The sequence below is a fragment of the Sapajus apella genome, unplaced genomic scaffold (assembly GCF_009761245.1).
Source record: "Sapajus apella isolate SASKATOON/1434 unplaced genomic scaffold, GSC_monkey_1.0 scaffold82, whole genome shotgun sequence".
NCBI lineage: Eukaryota > Metazoa > Chordata > Mammalia > Primates > Cebidae > Sapajus > Sapajus apella.
The window spans coordinates 4,556,421-4,579,175 of record NW_022437022.1 but is presented as its reverse complement, the minus strand read 5'-3'; the positions used below and the strand labels follow the sequence as shown (position 1 = coordinate 4,579,175).

Below are 22,755 nucleotides of genomic sequence, written 5' to 3'. Positions count from 1 at the left end.
GCATGGTGGCGCGTGCCTGTAATCCCAGCTACTCAGGAGGCTGAGGCAGGAGAATTGCCTGAACCCAGGAAGCGGAGGTTGGGGTGAGCCGAGATCGCGCCATTGCACTCCAGCCTGGGTAACAAAAGCGAAACTCCGCCCCAAAAAAAAAAAAAAAAAAAAAAAAAAAATTTTGGTAGAATAATCTAATTTTCAAATAAAAGCTTATAGAAACCCACATACCTAGACATATATATGTTTTTTGATAAATACATATATAAAGACACTGAACTGGAGCTGTTTTGCTTAAGAACACTGAAGGTGGAGTTAGAAAAACTTCACAGTCTAGCTTCATTCGTGGTCCTGAGATACCACAAAGATACCGTTTTCTCAAACAAAACTGAAATCTACTCTTCCGTTCCATAAAGGAGAATAATCTGTGTCTCATATTTAAAACTTATAGGTATATATTTTTCATATTTATTAAAAACAATGAAATAAAAAATATGCCATGAACTCATTTGTTGAACATTTCCATGTAACCTCAACCGTGCAAAGCACTTTGAGAGCTGCATGGGAGATCTAAGACACGGTTTCTGAGTTCAAATAGAAATCACATCTGAGGCTGAAGCCACATTCTGTGGTGCTCAATTCCATAGCAGACTAGTGTAGCTTGAAGTATTTAAGCAGATTAACTGTAAAGGAAAAGGAAAAGTGTTACTTAGCTGCATCTTAAAAGATTATTGGGATCCAAACAATCTGTAGGAGGAAGATGGCTAACACACCAGCGGTGGAAAAAATACAAACATTTTTGGTTGTTTTTTGTAGAGACAGGATCTCCTCTCAAACTCTTGGCCTCAAGGGCTCCTCCCGCCTTAGTCTCCTGAAGTGCTGGGATTACAGGTGCCACCATGCCCAGCAAGGACAGATTTTCAAAAAGAGGACACAGCAGGGATGTGGTAACAAGAAGACATCTGTGTAACTGAAGTGGAAAATAACATATATTGGAGTTTGAAGGGAAATAAAATTAAACACCTAAGTGAGGAAAATATAATTAGTGTTTCAACCATCTGCTACCATTTCCTGCTATGCCCTTCCTTCTGGGAGGGCTCTATTTCCCTTCCTCAATCAGGCAAGGCTCTGCACAAATGACTTGTTTTGGCCAAGGAAATGGAATTCGATGAGACCACTGTGATGTCTCCTCTCTGTTATAAGGCTGAATGTGCTCCAGACAGAACCAGCTCAACAATCAGCCTCTGTCCTGGAGTGAGGGCAACTTCAGCTGTGCCACTGCAAACTCACGATGAACATGTAACTGAGCAAGGAATAAATCATTGTTGTTGAAACCCCTGGCTCCATTATCACTGCAGCTCAGACAATCCTCACTGATACAACGCTTAGTACCAGATCAAGAATGACGTTAAAGTGAGGACCTGATGTCAGGGAGAATACGTGTCTAGTGTAGGTTTATAAATAGCTTTCATTTCCAAACACGCCTTTTCAATCAGTGGCTTTAACATGGGGATGGGTAATGCTGAATTTGATTTTGTCTAGTGTTAATTTACATGGCAGTATGGCAGCCAATGCTCACGTTCAGAAATCTAAGATGAGAAGAAAAGTATCTTTAGGGTTTACTCAAACGTCACTTTCTCAGTAAGACTTAATCATCCCATTTAAAATTGTAAATGAGCCCCTACCTCGTTTTTTCTACTCTGTATCTCCCTCCCTTATTATCTTTTTCTCCACGCTGCTTCGCCAGCATTTGCATGTGTGGTATATATGTATGTACATATGGTATGGTGGTATGCATGGTATGTATGTATGTGTGTGTAGTATATATATGTATACATATATATAAAACTATGTTTGCAAAACATATCTGTTACACTGACTTTACTAATGAATAACTTATTTACATACATATATACATATATATGTATATACATAAATAGCTTATGTTTGCAAAACATATCTAAAGCTTATATAAAACTTATAAAGTTGTAAAACCCTGAAAATTACATCTCATGTGCCCTTTTGAAATATTTATGATGTTTACATCCCCATGAAGAAAGTAAGACAAACAAAGCACCAGGAAAGTTACTCCATTTACTTCATTAGCATGAACTTGCAAGAAAGACTGCAGGCTGTTTAACAGATAAAATATATCATAGTTCAGGAAGGCCTTGACTTACACTGACTTGACTAAAGAATAACTTATTTACAACTGGGTAGACACTAGGAAAATCCCCACATATGCTGCCAAAGACAACAGGTATCACTAGCAACCAAAATTATATAAGAACCATTCCTGCTTCACAAAATGATACTTAGGGTATATGCAATCATTGATTAGTGCAATATTTCTGGTAGGTTATGGGATAACCTGGTTTTTGCATGATGGATGGGGAATTTACTATTGTCATGTTTTTCATGTCAAAACAAATGTGAACTTTTAAACAAAAGCATTTTTGAATGCACTTGTGTAATGTTTCCATTTGAAAGGTGGAGACTGACTATGCTATATTTGCAAATTACAATACCTCTCAGAGATAGCATAACACTTTTGCTTCCAAAAAGGTTTTCCCCTCAAAGGAAGACTCTGTACCCTTGAGAATGACTCTTGAACTAATCATAGAGGAAGAACTTTTATTTATAAATTACTACTCTTATATTTCACAGATGAAAGAAACAGAATACTTAATAGATATTTAAAAAATTGGCCAGGTGCGGTGACTCAGGCTGGGACTCAGGCCAGGCATGGTGACTCACGCCAGTAATACTAGCACTTTGGGAGGCCATGGCGGGAGGATCGCTTGAGGTCAGGAGTTCAAAACCAGTCTGGCCAACATGGTGAAATCCTGTCTCTACTAAAAAAAAAGAAAGAAAGAAAGAAATAGCCAGGCATGGTGGTGGGCAACTATAATCCCAGCTACTTGGGAGGCTGAGGCAGGAGAATTGCTTGATCCTGGGAGGCAGAGGTTGCGGTGAGCCGAGAACATGCCTCCAGCTTGGGTGACAGAGTGAGACTCCATCTCAAAAAAAAAAAAAAAAAAAAAAAAAAAGTAACTGAGCATGGAATGATTAAAATATAGTTCCTTCACATATCTTTAACTGCATTATATTCTATAAAATACTCATTTTAAAATGAAAACTTGGAAGTAACTGATCATTCAAATTTTAAACAAGTTGAAGAAGCTTCAAATAGCAGATAATTACCAATGTTTTAAATGTGCTGTGTTCTGGGGGGAATCCAACATTAGGATAAACAAGGCAAAGTCTCTGTTCTATGGAATTCAATGCAGTGCTGGAGACTGAGATGCAAACATATAATTATGTTATCTCAAACTGAACTTCAAGGAGGGAGTAACTAATTATGCCCTGAAAACGATGGACAATTTCTAGGAGAACTTGATTCTTGGGCTCTGTATTGAAGGATGAAAGGTCCTCCCTTATAAAGAATCTACATATACAGTAGTACAGAGGTGGAAAGAAAGCACATTCAAGAAATAGTCTGTGATGGTTTCACCCAGAATAGAGGGCACTCAATGACCTGGAAGATGTTTTAAGAGGTTATTCAAAAATATTTACCATCTTTTTTGAGATACCATCTCACGCCAGTTAAAATGGTGATCATTAAAAAAATCAAGATACAAAAATAACAAATAAAAGAAATCAGGAGAAAACAGATGCTGGAGAGGATGTGGAAAAGTAAGAATGCTTTTACATTGTTGGCGGGAGTATAAATTAGTTCAACCATTGTGGAAGACAGTGTGGTGGTTCCTCAAGGATCTAGAAATAGAAATACCATTTGACCCAGCAATCCCATTACTTGGTATATACCCAAAGGATTATAAATCATTCTATTATAAAGACACATGCATACATATGTTTACTGCATCACTGTTTACAATAGCAAAGTCTTGCAACCAACCTAAATACCCATCAATGATAGACTGGATAAAGAAAGCATGGCACATATACACCATGGAATACTATGCAGCCATAAAAACGGATGAGTTCACATCCTTTGCAGGGACATGAATGAAGCTGCAAACCATCATTCTCAGCAAACTGACACAAGAACAGAAAACCAACACACATGTTCTCACTTGTAAGTGGGCGTTGAACAATGAGAACACATGGACACAGGGAGGGGAACATGACACACCAGTCCTGGTCAGGGGGTGGGAGGGTTAGGGGAGGGATAGCAGGTGGTGGGGGTATTGGGGAAGGATAACATTAGAAAAAATACCTAATATGGATGACAGGGGGATGGATGTAGCAAACCACCATGGCATATGTATACATATGTAACAAAATTGCACGTTCTGCACATGTATCCCAGAACTTAAAGTATAAACAAAAAAACTAAAAAAAAATTACTATCAACTCAAGTTTTGTCATAGGAAATGATTTTGTACAGAAATTATTTCCCCAGATTGTGAAGAACTTTGCATTGCCTGTTTTGGAATTTATTTTGTAGGTAATGAGGAGTTATCAATGGCTCGTAAACAGGGGAGTGGTAGAATCAACTTCTTTTCTTTAAGGAATGTAACTGGAGCTGGAGGCGAGGGAGACTGGTGCCCAAAAGATTAGTTAACAAGCAACTATAATGACTGAGGTGACAGATGATGAAGGGTAAAAACAGGGCAGTTAGGCAGAATGAATGCAGGTGAAGAAAATTATCACCAACCACAATGCTGTGGCGAAACAAATACGCGGCGTAGAGACACAAGAATCTGCAACAACTTTTAAGAATTTGTAACTTGTGGATCTGTTTGGGAATATTAACCAACAACAGAGGAGCAAACAGAGATGATCAATGGGCAGTTTTGACTACTAGGAGAGATCTCAGAGTCATCACAGGACAGGCTGTAGTTGAGGCCAGGTCACTGTATGGGATATAGAAGTGAAAGAAAGAATGGGAGAACAAGAGACCTGAGCAGACAGAAAGGGAGACATCAGACCCCTTGGTATTACTTCAAGTGATAGCTCTAAGAGCCAACGAACATGGCTACAAGGAGTAGGATACAATATCATAAGGTCAACAGAAGAAAATATACAAGGACTATAAAAGTCTTTAGATGTAGCAATAAGGAAATCGTTGGAGGAAAATTTGAGAGTTGGTGGGATTAGAAGCCAGACTGTCATGAAATCAAGAATGGGAAATAAGGCAGAGAACAAAGGTCCTTCTGAAAGTTTTGATGATGAAGACACAGTGGAAATAAGGACAGTGGCTTGAGGGTAAGGTAGAGTTGAAAATTAAGGTAAAAGGAACTGAAACATAACTGTATGAACTGAAAGTGGATACAGTTAAGAAATCAAAGAGAGAAGCTATAGTTGTAAGGCAAAGTAAGACAGAAATAACCTCAGAGATGAAGAAAGGAGGCCACCCTTTTTGAGCATTCAATGTGTACCAGATGTTTTGCTGTATACTTTCTGATGCATTGCCTAAATTAGCTAAATATTACTAATAGGTATCCCTACTAGTGTTAAATATTACTAATCAGTATCCTTAATCCACAGTCAGGGAATGATGAGGTAGAAAGGTTTATTAAAAATGGAATCTCTCAGAAGTAATGACCTCGATGTGAAATAGGAGGCAAGTCATATGTTCCAACAGTGTTAGGAACTGGGTGGTGAAAATGGCAGAGCTCCTGTATTAAATGAGAAAGTAATTCCTGGCAGATAAGACATGAAAAAAAAATATTCAGAGTGCATGGTAATTATTGTCTAATAACAAAAAGTTAACCTGGGATGACTGTATTACTTGCAAGCACTAGCTCAACCACAGGTGTATTCTTACATATAAGGTCTAATGAAAGATTTAACGAACAATAGCTTTTCATTTTGCAAAAGATACAGGAATATAGTTGAAAGTAATGTTACCTACATTAATCCTCACTAATGTTTAATCTTAACTCAGTTAAGTCATTTCTATAAGGCAACTTTACTAAAATAATGTATCGTACTATTTTACAACTATTTTATTATGTGAAAAATCCATGCTGGGAATCACGACCAATGGCTAATTTAAAACTAATTATTTCAGCATTAATCTGGATAATGATCCATAATGAATGGAAAATGAATAATCTGACATTTCAGGGGTTCCCTACTGCCCCAATTCATATGCAAGAAAATGCTTTTGCTACATTTTTCATATATAGATTAAATATCCTCAAAGCGTTGACATATTTACAAATTATATTTTAGTTATGTATAGAATACAATGCCTAAATCTAAGTTTCAACACTGAGTTAATTAAGGAAAGTCCAATTTTATAACATTATTTTCGCATGTGGAAAAATAACTAATACATAATGCTTGACCATATGGTCTGTTAGTCTTTTTTTAATTACCTACAAATCACTACACAGGTTTTACAGCTGCTACATATTATTAACTGTAGCATGTTTTCCCCAGAGATTTTATTCCTCTCTTCATACATTTTTGTTTTAACCATGTACAAAAAAAGTTCGTATTTTTCATAGAGTTGATTGCAGAAGACTGAATACACAACAGATATATATATATTTAAAGGAATTATGTTTTACATTTTAATTAATGTTAATTACTTGATAAAAGTTTCAGCAGACAAGAATATTGAATAGTTTTCTTTTAGCCAACATTTTAAAATTCTTCATTAAAGTCTAGTAGTCTAGAACACGCAATGCTGCAGTCAGGCATTAAAATGTTGTAATAACAGTTTCTAATATGGAAACCAATTAGCTGTTTTTTTAAAAATGATGTATTTCATATAAGCCATATATAATTTGGGACATGTGCTTTAAACAATGTTAGAATTAAATCTGACTTTTGTCACAGAATCTAGAATCGTTTTTATGTTTTAAAAGTATAATGACTGAATAGCATGTCAGAGAAAATGGCAGGAAATTAAAATTGAAATTGAAGCCTAAGTCCTAATGAAATGCTTGCTTCTATCCTCCCCAGAATACTTTCATTACATCCTACTCTTTATTCAATTGGATAAACTACCTAGCTCCAGTGTCAAATCCTACCAGGCCAGGATTATGACTGATTCATCACATGCATCAACTGAGCACAATGGTCTGCACAAGTAGGTGCTAAAGGTATTTGCTGAAATAAAAGATCCATACTTTTCGAATCAAACAAGTGTCTTACTCTTATGGTGCACACATTGATTTACCACCTCAGTCACATAGTAATCGTGTATAAAAAGCCAAAAAGATTACTGAGTATATAAAATAATTGGTATCTGAAAGGCCCTTTTAACTATCAACTATAAATTCTTCCTTAAGCTTTATACTGTCCTGCCAAGCTAACAGGTTTTCTTCATACTAATACTGCACAGATCTTCAGAAAAGCTGCTATCAATTACTTTGATTTCCCAGGCTGCACAAACTGCTAATGGAACTTAGTAATTAAAGTTCTTTTGAAACAATCCCAAATCTGAGCATTCTGCCTGATTACAGGCAGCCATCAACATTAACATCAATCGTTGACAATGTAATATACATTGGATGTGCCTGAGGTGATCATTATCTAAAATCCTGTTTCTAGAATGTCACTTCTATCTAGGAAAGAACATGTAATGAGGATTTAAGATATTACTACTTCCAATAACTGATTCTATCATGAATCTTGTACACAGCATTCACAATCAGAAGCAAAGATCCCGTTACTTGTAATACTCCCAGTCGATTTCATAGAAAAGAGCATTGAATTCTGTGACCATTTTAAGAGGACACTTTGTCCATATCCTCGCTTTCATCAAAAATGTAATCAGATATCAATACATTGTACACGATACTGTCTTACACTTGTATTTGGAAGCAGGCCCAAATTGATTATCAGCATCCAGAATAACCTGGTTGCAATCCACTTTGCAACCAGAATGCTAATTTGTAAAGCCAAAAATCAATAGGAAACAAAATGAGTCTGAAAAACATAAAAAGTAAACAATTTTATAGAACATTTGCCCGTAGTTCAAAGGAATTTTGATCAAATTGACTAGTACAACTCAGGACATTACAGTTATTAGTCCTTAAGCACTTCAGGTAGAATTCTTATCTTTTCCAAAGCTTCATTCAAATACAATAGATCGTAAGACCTGACAATCTTCTTGCAACACTAATGAACCTGCTATGGTATTTGAAAGACATGGTGATCTACTATGTACAATGTTTCTGGAGAAAAAGAAAACCTTTAGAACACAGTCACCTGTATTAGGTGTCAATGAGATGTCAGGCCACCTCAAGAATGACTGTTCCGCTACAGTCCATGTACACTCAAATATATTAAGCAGTCCATAAATTTAATGTCAAAATTAAATTGCAGCTGCCAACAAACACAAATAGAGGACCTGTTTATTACTTCTGTTATATTAAGCAGCTTTTTGAACTAAAAACAGCAATACAAATTCTTCATTCCACCTGGAATTCCTTATAAGAAGAGTGCTTTAAGAATTGATTTTCAGTGATGCTGAGCAATTTTTCGTAGGTTTGTTGGCAGCTTGCATGTCTTCTTTAGTGAAGTGCCTGTTCATGTCCTTTGCCCATACTAAATGTTTTTTTTAATTGTTTTTTGCTTCTTGATTTGTTTAGGTTCCCTATAAATTATGAATATTCAGCCTTTGTGAATGTATAGTTTGTAAATATCCTCTGCCACTCTGTAGGTTGTCTGTTTAGTCTGTTGATAGTTTCTTTTGCTGTGCAAGAAGCTCTTTACTTTAATTCAGTCCCACTTGGTCTATTTTTGTTTTTGTTGCAATTGCTTTTGGGGACTTAGCCAAAAATTCTTTGCCAGAGCCAATGTTGAGAAGAGTATTTCCTAGGTTGTCTTTTAGAATTTTTATAGTTTGAGGTTTTACATTTAAATCTTTGGTCCATTTTGAGTTATTTTTTATATAGGGCAAAATGTAGGCATCCAGGTTCAATTTTCTGCATATGGCTAACCAGTTAATCATCAGAGAAATGCAAATCAAAACCACAATGAGATACCATCTTATGCCAGTCAGGATGGCTATTATTAAGCAGTAAAAAAAAAAAAAAGACACAGATTTGACAAGGCTGCAGAGAAAAGGAAAGACTTATACACTATTGGTGGGAATGTAAATTAGTCCAGCCACTGTGGAAGGCAGTCTGGAGATTTCTCAAAGAACTTACATGTCACTTGACCCAACAATCCCATTACTGTGTATATACCCAAAGGAAAATTAATCATTCTACCAAAAAGACACATGCACTCATCTGTTCATTGTTACACTATTCACAATAGCAAAGACATGAAATAAACCCAGGTGTCCATCAATAGTAGACTGGATAAAGAAAATATGGTACATATACACCACAAAATACTACATAGCCATAAGAAAGAATGAAATCACTTCCTTTGCAGAAACATGGATGAAGCTGGAGGCCATAGCCCTAAATGAATTAACACAGGAACAAAAAAACAAATACTGCATGTTTCACTTATAAATGGGAAGTAAACAGCGAGCACACCTGGACATAGCAATGGACACTGGACTACTAGAAGGAGGGAGGGAGGCAGGGTTGAAGAACTACCTATTGGGTACTATACTTACTACCTGGGTGGTGAGTTCCATACCCTGAACCTCAGCATAAGGCAATATTCCCATGTAACAAACCTGCACATGTATTTCTGTATCTAAGATAAAAGCTAAATGTTTTTTAAAAAATTTAAAAATAAATAAAAAGAACTCACTTTCGTGTGACTGTAGTAAGAAACAGAAAAGGTAAAAATAAAACTTGAAATCATACACAAAAATATGCCCAAAATAAAAATCCAGTTTGTCATAATAATTTAGCAAATGTCCTTAGATACGAATATGATTAGTAACACTAATATAAAATAACCAGGCTAACTTCTCCATTACAAGTATATTTTATAATCATATTCCTGCTGGCAAACATGAGCAAAGCTGAAATTCAAAGGATTTGTTCAGTACAATCCCTTGTGAAAATAATTTTTCATTTAAAATATTAAATAGTGTTAACTTTCAATAATTGTCATATTTAATTTATACTTTATGTGTGTATTAATTTTGAAAGTATCTTTAGTATGTATCTCTTAGAATTCATGGCTCTTCCTTACAACCTAGATGAGCTATAAAATCACCAGGCTAGACCTTTAAAAAAAATTGTAGGCCAGGCACAGTGGCTCATGCCTGTAATCTCAGCATTTTGGGAGGCCAAGATAGGCAGATTACTTGAGGTCAGAAGTTCGAGACCAGCCTGGCAAACAAGCTAAAACCCCATCTCCACCAAAAATAAAAAAAATTATACAGGCATGGTGGCGGGCATCTGTAATCCCAGCTATTCAAGTGGCTGAGGCAGGAGAATCACTTGAACTTAGGAGGCGGAGGTCGCAGTGAGCCGAGGTTGCACCACTGCACTCCAGCCTAGGTGACAGAGCAAGACTCTGTCTCCAAAAAAAAAATCAAAAGTATCCATTTAGTCCCTGGGAAAGGAGGACTTACAACTCCTAAAATTGCAGTTTCTAGAGAAGTTCAATTGTGTATAAAACCAGATTTCCAGAACTTCACACATTTGGCTGATTGTCTAGTTGAGAAATTATGTGAATTCACACAGACCTGGAAATTACAGATTGCCTGCGCTTTGTCCCACTCACTGAATATAGAGGTTCAGTGCACCCCATGACTGGTGTTGCCAGCCCAGTCTCTTTCCAGGGGACCCTGAATGTGCCTGGGATGGGAGGAAGGGAGGAGAGTTTGTGATGTGAGGGTTGGCAGAATGAAGCGTGGGAGGGAGGAAGGTTTGTGCCTAGAGGAGCTAAACAAGAGACTAACAACTGGAAAACTATTTTTCATCATTGCCCTAGACATTCTAGGTATGAGTGGCATTTGAACAACGTTAAACATTGGTAACTTCTAAATAATTAGGAGAGAAAACCATAAAGGAGAAATGAGACAGTTACAGAGAATGCTAAGTGCACGAAAAAAAAACCACATGGTGTAGTGGTAACAAAGCTAACCAGCATTTACAAAATGGCTCCATTGGGGATGCCATTTCCTTAAAATAGTGACTCCCCTGAAACAAAAAAGCCAAAGCTCCCAGAACAGCCTTCATTCACCTCTCCGTACTTGGGCTTTGGCCATTCTCCAGGGTTGGAGTGTATCTAGGTGTGCACATCTGCCCTCATAGGTCTCCCTGTCTAACCCAGGAGCCAGCACACGTAGTCTGCAAAGGGCCAGATGGTAAGTGTTTTGGCTTTGTGGACTGCTGATACTGCTGTTTTCTCCCTCCTCGTCCTCCTCCTCTTCCTTCCTCACCCTTAACAAATAAAAAACCCAGGCCAGGCATGGTAACTACGCCTAAAATCCCAGTGCTTTCCCCAAGGTGCACCCTGAGGACTCACTCACACCACAGCCTCGTGGAAGCTTCCCATTCTGCTGTTTCTGCCACAGCTGTAAGCACTTCCCACAATAGGGAGACAGTCCCATGCACTCTCTTGCCTCTCTCCTCCAGCATCAATGCACGCTTCTTCAAGCAGAGCTCTGGTGGCTCATTTAGCTTGTGTCACCAGCCACTAGTGCAATGGCTGACACAAGAAGAGTGATGGACATAATCTTCATTTAAACATTCCCAGACTCCAGTTTCCTCACCTGTAATGTTAAACATTTATTTTCCTTTTAATCTCTGAAATTCCATAATTTCACTTTTGAGAAATTCAAATACGGTATCTTACTTCAACTATTTAAATAGTGAGTTTAATTCTTCATTTTGCCTATGCCAAAGAACAAAGCCTCTTTTTAATTTACTTGATTTCTTCCTCTCGGCAAGTCAGTCCTGGGTGCTCATAGGAGTTCAGCATTACACACAAGAGTTAACGGAGGAACAGTCTTTTATATAATTTTCATATTGTGGAAAATAAACACAGACATGGGTCTTGAGAAGGGTAGTTAACTGCATTCTGGGCTATGCATTCAATTTCCGGAATAACAAATTTCCTCTATTTTTAGTCTCTGTTCCCTCTCCCTTTTTCTCTTTCTGGGTGTTTTACCCGGAAAATCAGACATCTTTAAAATCAAATCAGTGCAATAAAATGTTTGACTTTTAGGGTGAAGTCATCAATGTGATTATATGACAAGATCCCACATACTCAAAAGGTTCAAATTTGACTTCACTTGATTTTATATGAGACTGTTAAGTGTTTTTGATGCTATTTTTACCCTGCAATTCAAATATTCTCTAAGAATAGAACTTATGTCATAGCTTTAACATTATTTCATCTCATTTTCTTATTTTATTGTAATAATATTATTTTCATTACTCTAAGAAATTGTTTCTTAATTTGATTAACATTTAGATCTTTCAACTGTCATTATGATTTAAGAGTTTGTTGATTCTCAATAGTAATCGTATAAAAAAACTATTCCAAGGAAAATAATTTGGTGATGATTAATAGTCTCTGACTATTCTGCTAATAATTTTACACAGGCAGATCTGTTACTAACACAGGTGAATACCTCATCACATGATTAGCTTCCGGTTTGGGGGCTTGGAAGCCTGCTCTATTCTGTGTGGTACAGCTAGTTGAGATATGACTCACCTTTTCTAGCCCTACCAATCTCAATTCTTCCTGTTCATTCGGTGAGTGTCATCACTGCTCTCAACCATAATGGCAAAAGGCATGTTTGGAGAAAAAGCTGGCTCCCAAATGAAAATAAACAACCACTTACAAAGTATCCTTGGGTCAAGGCATTTTGTAAAAATTAAAATGCCAGGTTCTGTTCTCCTGAGTGCTGTGACAGAAAGGTTGTGGAAATTATAAAAATTATTCTGAAGGCATTTGTCAAATATTAGTAATAACTATATATTACTTAAATAGTAATATAATTTGCCCACAAAAAAAGCTCATGTTAAATTGCACTAATTTTTATATACTCTTTTTGTTTTATTTTTGTTTTTTGTTTTTGAGATGGGGTCCTGCTCTGTTACCCAGGCTGGAGTGCGGTGTCGTGATCTCGGCTCACTGCAACCTCTGCCTCCCAAGTTCAAGCGATTCTCCTGTCTCATCCTCCCCAGCAGCTGGGACTACAGGTGCACACCACAACGTCCAGCTAATTTTTGTGTTTTTAGTAGAGGCAGGGTTTCACCATATTGGTCAGGCTGGTCTCGAACTTCTGACCTCAGGTAATCCACCCACCTCAGCCTCCCAAAGCGCTGGGGGTACGGGCGTGAGCCACCACGCCCAACCATACACCCTTAAATCTTATTATTGGACAACATATTTGTTTTTTCTGTTGAAACGAGTCAGTAGAAAAAGGATATATCTCAGTGACATAAATTTTTGCTATAAGCCCAACATGAAATAAATAGCGCCAAATGTTTGGGTAAAAATAGCTTTGGAATCTTTGAACTATCTCCACCTCCTGTTGAGCAATGTGGGAAAAGAAAAATAAACAATAAATAAGATCTAGTTCTGTTTCTAACCTTTCCATTTTACAAATGAGAAAACTTGGTACAAAGAAGTTAAAGAGATTACTGAAAGTTGCATGCCTTGTTAAGGGCATCTTAATGGAATACATTAGATGAACTCAGGTAAATCCATGTTCCTGCTCAAGATATTAGAAAAATTTTGTTTCTGTTCTCCAGGTTTTCACATTAACGATCAAGAGACAGTGACTTGTGTAAAGAGTGACACAAAATGCAGACATTTTGTGAATGAAACAGAAATTAAATAAGCACTCATGAAGAAGCACAACAACTGGGCGTGGTGGCTCACACCTGTAATCCCAGTACTTTGGGAGGCTAAGGCAGAAGGATCCCTTGAGCCCAGAGTTCAAGACCAGCTTGGGAAACATACAAAGACCCAGTCTCACCTGGGAATAGTGGCATGTACCTGTAGTAAGTTGAGAGGCTGAAGTGGGAGGATTGCTTGAGCCCAGGAGCTCAAGGCTGCAGTGAGCCATGGTAGCGCCACTGCATTTCAGCCTGGCAACAGAGGGGGATCCTGTCTTAAAAAACAAAAAAAAAAAGCAGCAACAAAATAAAGTTAGAGACATCTATCATCAGATCAAAATTCCAGGAGGTCAAGCTTGCAAATACACACATTGGTACATAAACACACTCCAACGGATAAGGAACACAACCAAATATTGCTTATCATTCTAAAATTCTAAACAATAGGTAGAGATTTAAGTCCTATGTGAGAAACCCCTGAGCACAGCTGACAGGAGTGAAAGCTGGACACACAGGTCTTCAGCTAGTATGGTACCAGGGCTTGACTTTGACCTTCACTTTGAGTCCCGTGGACATTCATTCTATTCACACAGAATTTCTAGCTTGAAATCAGGAAGAAGTAAAAACCTTAATCTCATATTTGACTTCTGTATTCTCTTTTCCCTATTAACTCTGCCTATCATAAATGAATTAAAGAGTAACATTGTATCTTAACTAAAACAACAATTTTATCAAATCCCTGTAAATTTGGGTCATTAGATGAATGAGAAACTTGCCTTTTGCCACTTAGTTTCAGAACTTCTTTAAGTCACTATTTCAAATTACTTATTCCTAAATTTACTTTGTCAATATTCATTTTCATACATTTATTTCCAATTATGATCGAATAACAGGAAATACAAAAATTTTTCTGCATAAAACTACGGCCCTAAAGCACTGAACTCCAACGAATGACTGAAGCTGCTTGAAGAAAGCATCTCTAAAAGCCCTCAACTGTCAATCCTACAATATAACGAAGGCAGATGATATTCTCAGAGACACTTTTATATAATTTCTTTCATAATCTCATTCTTTAAAAAAATAGAGGAAATGCTGAAATGTGAAGTTCCTTTTCAGCAAGTAATTTGTTCTAATGATGTAATTCCCCTCTGTAAGGAGTTCTACGTTATTTCTTTTTCTCCATGCTTAACTCTAAGACAATAATATTAACCTATGTTTATCACTACCCCCTCAACTTTTTGAGGCATAAAATGCCTCCTTTCCTGTTTTCCTGATGTAGAGAATTTTGCTTCAGTAAGCCTAAGAGTTGTTTTTTTTTTTTTTTTTTTTTTTTTTTTTTTTTTTTTTTTTTTTTTTACCCCTAGCCTGTATATGCTTGTTCTGTGTCAACTCATTGTAAAGGAGCCGGTTTGAAAGCTTATCACCATTCATTCTGTGACTTTCCAACTTTGTCTCCCTGGTAACAGAAGCCTGCGATTATGAGACAAGAACACAAAAGATCTCCCAAATTATCGAAATTCTAATACTCTAATTAGTTTTATGCCCTTATTCCTACCATCCATGCATCTATTATTTTTTCCCGAATCTGAAGCCATGGTCTTCATCTTAGCTTCTCTACCTTCAGTTTCCCTCTGGCCAAGTCATCTTAAATATGCATTCCAGTTGAATTTTTTTGAAACCGTCGGCCTGTCATTATTCCATAATAAAAACTTTCACGGTGCCCCCAAACTCTCAGAACAAAGTACAAGTACTTTTGTTTGGTAGTCTAGGATCTCTAGGACTGCTATCTGTCCCATCTTTTTTTTTTTTTTTTTTTTTTTTTTTTTTAGATGCAGTTTCGCTCTTTTTGCCCAGGCTGGAGTACGATGGCACAACCTCGGCTCGTGGCAAACTGTGCTTCCCAGGTTCAAGCGATTCTCCTGCCTCAGCCTCCCGAGTAGCTGGGATACAGGCACCCACCACCATGCCCAGCTAATTTTTTGTATTTTTAGTAGAGACGGGCTTTCACTATGTTGGCCAGGCTGGTCTCACCTGATGGCAGGTGATCCACCTGCCCACCTTTCACACATATCTCTATGCTTCTGTGACTCTGGCCACTATACTAGTTTGGTCATGTTTGCCAGTCTTCCTATGTCTTGCTACTTCACATTGCTATAAACATTCTTAAGTAAACAAAGCTCTCTTTTGAACTAAACATTTCCAAAGCAAAGCATATGACTAGCTTTCTTCACTGCATCCTTGTCCCTAACAAGTATGCTTATTCCTTAGGATTCTCCACCACAGTCAATGGCACCATTTCCCCAATTACTCAGGCCTGTTTAAGTATGATTTTCAACAAGGCAAAATCATGACTCTTACGTAAATAAAAAATGAATGTGTGTCAGAGATCTTATACACTCAGTAATTAATGAGGAAACCAGTAAGATGTTAAAATCATTTGAAATAAAAATTTGAAAAACTAGGTGTTTAAAGGCAATTTTACAAAGTAATTTCAGGATAAGATTGCTGAGTTAGATATATTGATAACATGAATTAATGTCCAATGGGGCAATAAATTATAATTTTTAAATCATCTTTTCCACCAGGTGGAAATTATCTGTATGTTTACCATACAAAAATCTGTAAATTAACTCCTTCTCCTACAAGGTTTTACAACAGCCAAGTAAACTGAAAATCAAAAGCCCGTATGGAATGAAAAAACACTCAGTAGTCGCTGCCCATTTTTGTTTCAGAAAACTCTTCTGATATTCTTACCCCTTATGATTATAAACAACCCTCAAAGATTATTCTTTAGGGAAAATGGCTAGCCTCATTAGGTTTGGTATAATTATTCACATGGATGCAAGGCAACAAGAGTCCTAATTAAACACACAGGGCTTGAGTTTGGTATGAAAATCTAGAGCCTTATACTATTAACTGTGAAAGATTAAGAATTTTCTGGGTGGATTTTTCATCAGAGATCTCAGATTATATTTTTTTAGTCCTCATTTTTTTTTAAAATGCTGAGTATAGGAGACCCAGCCCAAGATGTGTTCTCCAGCAGATTTCATATATACTCATAAACCTGGGTGAATTCTTCTCTTCTTGATGGCTTCCAAATTCTCTAAGGCCTCTGATCTGGTAAGAGATCATACCTTCTGTGAAGCTGATGCTCTGTAAGCCAAGTATCAAGTGCCAAGCCAGGGATCTTGGGAGACTTTGTAGACACTGAATCCACATATAAACAGTCTTGAAAATAGGCTTCCAAGTAACTACTTGCTCTTTAATAGTGGGCTTTTCACAGCTGATTAAATGAGAATCATTCTCAAATGTGATGTTGCTTGCACAATTGATTTTTCCAATTATGCTCTGATAAAAAGAGAGCAAGATTCTTATTGAATCTTACCCAAATAACTATATTGCCAAGTAAAGTCACAAATCTGAGCAACAAAGCTGTTTCTGAATTCTAAGGGATGAGCAAGAATGAGATACCACTAAAAATGTTTCACTGCAGTTTATAAAAGCACAGTCTATTAAACTGAGGCTTAGAGACAGCTCAGGAAAAAGGAGATAGGGCTTCCTCATACAACCAGAAATAATACAGCATTCAAACAGCAGCAATGTGTCTAAACAAATAACCACAATTAAATTAGTCTCATCAGTTCATTTAGTCCTTAGTAATTAAGTTTTATTCCACTGGATACTGCTTTCATAAAGTATGTCTGCTGCTGGACTGAAACAAATCCTGGAAATCCATAGTCCCTGATGTAGTCTGAAAGTTGTCTAAGCAATACCTGCTTGGAAGCCTGTGACTGGCAATTTCCTGGAGTGGTAATGGTTCATAAAGACTGGTATAGGCCTTTCCACAGGTTCTGAACTCCCCTTTGCGTAAGGTATAAACTCTAGCCTGAAGCTTGTAGCAAAGTCACCAGGCAAACATCAGAAGGGAAAATGGCTCTGCGTGATGGTGAGACTGATGGCTGAGGTTATATTACAGGAACAATATTATCACAGCAGGCAAGAGTACATTCCTTTTTTGGGATAGAGGACATAACCATTTCATAAGAGTTTCCTCTAAGAGAGAAAACATATGATGAATAGGAGAGGCACTGACAATTTTCAGGGTCTTCTCGAAATGTGTGTACACTATATTTATAAAAATGAGTAACATTTTACTTATACAAATTTAACCTAGTTAAGGTTGAGCGTCTTTCCCGATTTGACAACTATCTCCATGCAGTTCTCACAATAATTTGAGGTAATTAAGACATGGAACCCATCAAACAAAACCAATCATTTCTAGTATTTTTTTACTTATAAAGTAAAAGAATAATCTTTCTGAGGCCTTCTTGAAACACAAAGATAGCATTAGATGTAAAAGACATTTTATACTGAAAATTTTATCTTTTTCTAAATTTGCAGTCAAATCTGTAGAACGCAAAAATCAAAGTATTGTCAGAGGAAATTTGCTCACTTAATTAGGAAGGAACCATGGGGACATGAGAAACACTATTTGGTTACCCAGGTTAAGTCTACTGGACTTAAGTCGTCCGGCTGCCTGGGCCTCCCGAAGTGCTAAGATTATAGGCATGAGCCACCATGCCCATCCAAAATATTAAAACATTTAAAAGAGCGTATTTTTAATTTTAAAGGCCATTTGGAATAACTGCCATATTCCAGGGCAAACATGAGCTCATGAACAACCAGGAGACTCAGTGACTGAGGGCCAGAGGCTCCCCAGGGGGCAGACAGAGACCTCACATATCTATGGCATGGTCCTGCTCCTTGGGGCTGTATTGTCAAAAATAAAGAATGCTCCTCGGGCGGCTGCGGCAGGAGGATCCCTAGAGCTCGGGAGGTCTAGGCGGCAGTGAGCCCCGATGCAGCCACTGCGCTCAGCCTGGGCCTCAGAAATAAGAAAGCAGCCCTCGGGAACCACCACCAACCGGGAACGCCCCCAGGTCCAGCCTTCCTCCTCCCCCTCCAGTGCAGAGGTCCTCGGACACCAGAGGCAGCCCCGCCACGACCTCCAAGGCCAAGGGCACGGGGCGGGGTCTCCGTCCCACCCGAGGACTTCCTGCCGCCGCTGCCAGCGCTGCAGCCGGTGGAGAACCCGGAGCTCCCGCCGCCGACCCCGACCCCCGCCTTGGTGTGCAGGAACCGCGGGCTCGGAGCGGCCCCCGCCGCCGCCCGCGTTCACCCCCTACTCTGCCAGGCCGCCCCCGCGGTCGCCAAGAGGCCTCCTATGCCCCCCATGGCCCCCTGACGGGGCAGGAGGCGGGGAGGATTTCTTGTCAGACCTCATGAAAGCTTCGCAAAAGAAGAGGCAACGTGTCCTAGGGACGGGCATACTGAGTGTACCAGAGCGAGACGCACCGCTGACCCCCAGTGCAGGTTTTGCTACGCGATTTCCATGACATCTCGTTCATTTCAGATAAAATGAACGGGAAACTTCTCACTGTTGTGCTCAAGTACAGCCATAACCATTAACCCAACCGAATTCAGAATATCTGCCCAAATGTACATATCGCTCCTATGTATTTTCACCTAAATGGAAGGTATCTTCCCTTCCAGGTTACCTAAAGTGCTGTTTTAGGCTCATTTATTTTATTACTTTCAGAAGCATCAAAGTTAAACGTTTTTCCTGGGGGAAAAAAAAAAACCCAAACAGTATCTGGTTACCTAATCAAGGTGGCAAACAGAAGAAGGCACACAAGCACCAGGAAACTTCACTTCTTTACTAGCGAGAAACTTTGGTTCATTGAACTCTGTGTTTGTTTACATTTCTTTATCTTGTTTTGTTTCTATAAATAATCAAGGACATAAGGTCTACTATACAAAGTTGAGAAAACTATTCTGTTTCGATGCAGAATCCTTGCTACTTGGGCAGATTACTCTGCAGGTGAAGAATAATCTTTTGTCACTCTGTCCACCCTCTGCTAACTCTAAGACCAATTTATCATTTTAATAGAGAGATGTCATTTTCTAGTTTTGTTTTAATGTAAAGTTTGGCAGTATAGGTTTCATAAGCTCCTTTTATTTCTTTAAATTGTCTTGTGAATAATTCTATCAAAACTTAACAGAATTTACCAAAAAATTAACACGTCATCATTTCTTTTCCAATTCAGATATAAAAACAAGGCAAATTTACGTCGTCAAACACTCTGTAACTAGCTATCCACACTGTCATTACTCTCTTCATATACTTCACATACACTAATACTTTACTGTGAGACTAGTCTTTTGCTTTTGTTTTTGTTTTCTCAGACAAATGCCCTTATACAGTTGTTCCTTGTCATTATTGCTCCTTGTGATAACAGTAGTCCTAATTGTTAACAGATATAACAACTTCTATTTCATAGAAAAAGCTAAAAACTGTCACATACAGCATTTTGGCAGACCAGCAAAGCTAAAAAATACACAACACGTACCTTCCTAAAGCCACATTTATCCTTTTTGCATATTGTTAAAGTGGCAAAAAAATGAACATGTTCAATGATATGATCCATAAACTAAGAAAGAAAATATTAAAAAATTAACATTTGCTTAATATTACTTGTTGTAATATTCTATCTTAGAAATTAGTCAGGGGTCTAAAATAATATTTATTAATTAGCTTAATTTTAATCCAAATTTTGAAGTTACCCTGGGCCTTGAAATTAATGTTTAAGCTAACATTCTATAAAACATAATCACTGCTATAAAATCATTGGTCAAAATTATAATTCAATATATTTGAAAACATTTCATAATCTCTAACATTATGTAGAAGTAATATTATTTTACTTGGTTAGCAAACCAATATATATATAGTAGTGTCAAAAACTCAGATTAAGTTGTTTCATGAGAAAAATTTAAATCTTACAAAGAATATAATGTAGTATATTATATTTAAAATTGAAATATCAGAGAAAAGTTATGTAACTTTTTTCTTAAGAAAAATGATTAAACCCATCTAATTAAAAATTCATCTTATATGAAGTCTTAAAATGTTTATTTTTAGCAAATTCTGTAAGAAAATTTTAAGTCCAATACAATATTAGGGGTTAATCTGAACTTTCTAAACTTCTTATATTGAACATAATTTAAATATGAATATTTATTGAATTAATTGTAAGACATAGGATGATTGAAGAATATACGATATGGTGGTTTGAGGCATTTTAAAATATGGGTTTAAAAGTTTTGTATATCCCTATGTATTTTATTTTCTAAGACCTAAATATTAATGTACTGGCTGAATAACTAATCAGAAATAAAAGCTGACATAGCCATAAAGATAAATGACACCATGGCAATAAGAAAGAACAAGCCGCTGGGCATGGTTCTTTCCTAGCATTCTGGGAGGCCAAGACGGGTGGATCACCTGAGGTCAGGAGTTCGAGACCGGCCTGGCAAATACGGTGAAACCCTGTCTCTACTAAAAATACAAAAATTAGCTTGGCCTGGTGGCACGTGCCTGTAATCCCAGCTATTCACGCAGCTGAGGCAGGAGAGTCATTTGAACTTGGGAGGCAGAGGTTGCAGTGAGCTGAGATCATGCCACTGTATTCCAGTCTGTGGGACAGAGCAAGACTGTCTCAAAAAAAAAAAAAACAAGAATATATTTCACTATGTGTAATTATTTTAAATGAGCTGTCACATTTTAAATTTACCTAGAAATTAAACCACTTGCAAACCCGTTTTGGCAGGGAGGCAGAACAACAGAAAATCACACACATTTCCCATTAATGGACTCTTCCTATGGAAAAGGGCGAGCTGTCCTGAAGACCTCTATCCAGTGTTCGTAAGTTCATCACCTACCTCTAACAAAAAAGCAGTCACTATATGAATTTATAGAAAATATTAATTTCATGTTTATTTTTAGTCTATGAATATAGTGACTTTCATTAATATACAATGTATTTTTAACATTTCTGAAACAAAGCTTTTACCCAGTGTTTTCCTGAAGCTTTTTGTTTTTTGAAATATACTACATTTTCAATTTAATAATTTAGTTCAGTTAATACTCATTTTTCTTCATGTGCACTAATGAATTCTTCAACTTATTATTACCTTGTGGACTTCCACAATTTTTCAAATTGTAGTCAGCACACACTGTCTACAGTATATTATTAAGAAGTAAAACCAAAGATATCAAATATACCTTTAATCTTTTTTAGATACTGTTTCATGTCTTGCTTAACAGCAGCTTTGGAGCCAAGCCCAGCTCCACCTCCTCTCTGACTCCAAGTAGGTTGAAGGCTCCCACTTTCCGCACATACAGCACATTCAGTCTTTTGGCAATGTGGATGCACGATGGAGGTGCAGCGGTTGCCTGGAATCATAAAGGGCTCCTTGGCTTACCTGTCTTTCTAGTTTCCAGCACCCTACCTGTGCTCCTCCTCTTCCTGCCACCCAGACATGGCTGCTAAGCCCAGACCTCACACTCCACATCCTCCTCCAGGCAGACTGCACCCCCCATGGAAGGCTCTGAGCTGGAGCAGCACACCACCAGTCCGGACCACACCTGGCAGTGGCAATCAGGGTCAAAGGCCAACATGCTTTTGCAGGATGGAAATGGATTCTGTCTTGTACTCGGTATCTAAAGATAGGGCTGGTAATCACCATTATTGGAGCCATCATCACTGACAGCCTGCACAGACCTAATACCTCGCTGGGAGAACATGTATCTTCACCCTAAAGTCTGAAGCCTCTTCCCAAAGCCTTAACCTTCCATTAAAAGAGTTGAATATTTTCAGAGAGGTAGGCACTCCTAGCAAAAAAAGACCAAGATTCCCAGAAAACACAGTAGTCTATCCCCTAGCTGACCTTAATTAGAGGTCAAATTCTCTTAGTAAATTTGTAGCTAGCTAAGTCCCACTAGCCACTGCTAACCTGATGCCATTTACAAAATAAAATAAATAAATTTCAGAGATTTAAATTACTGTGTATGTGTATATTTAAAGAACTGAAAGCAGCATGGTATACTGTATGGTTTCAAAATCCTACAGATTTGAAAGTCCCAGCACTGACCCTAAATAGCTGTATATTATTGGAAAACTACCAAAACATAATCTAAGTAAGGCTTAGAAAAAATTCATTT

The 22,755-nt window shown here is 37.6% G+C and overlaps 1 protein-coding gene and 1 long non-coding RNA gene across 2 annotated transcripts in view; both read right to left on the bottom strand.

Moving 5' to 3' along the window:
- The window catches only part of PRKN (parkin RBR E3 ubiquitin protein ligase), a 1,407,348-nt gene that overhangs the window by 1,304,105 nt on the left and 80,488 nt on the right, over nt 1-22,755 (bottom strand). The window lies entirely within an intron of this gene.
- Nucleotides 449-18,880, bottom strand: LOC116533479. Its single transcript, XR_004261316.1, has 2 exons — nt 18,427-18,880; nt 449-674 (listed from the first exon to the last, which is right to left on the bottom strand). It is a non-coding gene; the product is annotated as an uncharacterized LOC116533479 (long non-coding RNA).